At 33.8% G+C, this 1,576-nt stretch overlaps 1 non-coding gene across 1 annotated transcript; it reads left to right on the forward strand.

Annotated features, from left to right (window-relative positions):
- Nucleotides 1-565: 565 nt before the first annotated feature.
- On the forward strand, nt 566-672 carry LOC116107381. Its single transcript, XR_004124458.1, has one exon. It is a non-coding gene; the product is annotated as a small nucleolar RNA R71 (small nucleolar RNA).
- Nucleotides 673-1,576: the final 904 nt, after the last annotated feature.

Genomic DNA, 1,576 nt, shown 5'->3' on the forward strand with positions numbered 1-1,576 from the left:
TGTCTTTTGAGACACTTGAATAAAGTTATTCAGTGTTTCTTCCAATGAAGGCTTCTGTTGTTGCATATTGTGATCGAAATTCCCTTGCTGCTGATTGTTTCTCCAATAAACATTAGGGTGATCTCTCCAACTAGGATTGTAGGTGTTTAAAAAAGAATTATGGGGCCTTTGATTGTAAGAATTCATCATGTTGGCTTGTTCCACAAATTTTGGAAAATTCTCAGAAGGACAAATGTTAGTAGTATGACCAACTTTACCACAAATAGCACATACCTCTTTGGAACTGCTCTATCCTTGTCCCATCATCATGTTGCACGTCATCTTCGTTTGCTTGGTCAATTCAGACACTTGCATTACCAACTCAATGTTACCATTTACTTCATAAATTCCTTTTGACTTTCCTTAATTTTTTTTCTACTGTGAATTGGCTCCAAGCATCTTATACAACTCATAAGTCTCCTGTCCAGCCTTCTCCCCCATGGCACCACCTACAGCATTATCAACTATGGCTTGGCAAGGCTATGTCAGTTCATCATAGAATAATTGGTTTAACAACTCTAATTGATATCTATTATGTGGACATTGAACTAAAATCAATTTAAAATGTTCCCAAGCCTCATGGAATTGTTCACCTTCAATTTAAGAGAAAGTAGCAATTTTACCTCTTAGTTTAGCAGTCTTTGCATGAGAGTAGAATTTACCTATGAACTTGTTGTAAACTACATCCTAAGTGGTAGTTGAAGCTGGTGTCAAAAACATGAACCAACTCTTTACTACATCCTTCCTTCAACGTGTATGGAAAACATCTCATTCACAATTGATCTTCATTTTGATTCTGCAAAGGAAAAGTTTGCACAGTTGAGTAAAAACTAAGAATGAAAGTTAAAGGATCCTCTGTGGCTATTCCATGAAATGAAAGAAGCATCTGAATGTTCTTCAGCTCATAATTCCTTGCTACGACACTCAAAACTATGCAAAAGGGCAACATTCCAATGGTAGGACATGCATACTCCTTCATAGGATGAGGTACTTTAGCCATTTCTTCATTGGATTCAAAACTTGATTCAAATGACTCTTCAGAATTTTCTGGTTCTCTTCTCTTCCTACCGATCAAATTCACTCTATCAAAGTAAAGAAGGACTTCTTCGTCCAAAGATCAGTGACCTTGTATTCAAGAACTCACACACCAAAGAAAATAGAAACAAAAAGGTAATCCAAATAATAGAAATAAAACAACAAAAATTAAAGATAAAAATAAAATAAAACAATGACAAAAATTAAAGCACACATTATCAAAGAAAATTGAATAACTTTCAAATCCTCAGCAACAGCACCAAAAACTTGATAGACAAAATTATATTCCTCACAAGTGCAGAAATCGCTATCGTAGTATAGTGTGAAAAAGCAAGGGTTGATCCCACAGATAATTGTAAGTTGTGAATTAATCTAATAACATGTGTCAACCAAATAAAGTGAAAAAATTAATCAACTAACTAATAATTATAAAATAACAACAAAATAACTAAAATTAACAATTAAAAGTAAGACAGTAAATAAACAACGTAGAATCAAATGG

Source organism: Pistacia vera, unplaced genomic scaffold (assembly GCF_008641045.1).
Source record: "Pistacia vera cultivar Batoury unplaced genomic scaffold, PisVer_v2 Contig534, whole genome shotgun sequence".
In the NCBI taxonomy this organism is placed as follows: Eukaryota; Viridiplantae; Streptophyta; class Magnoliopsida; order Sapindales; family Anacardiaceae; genus Pistacia; species Pistacia vera.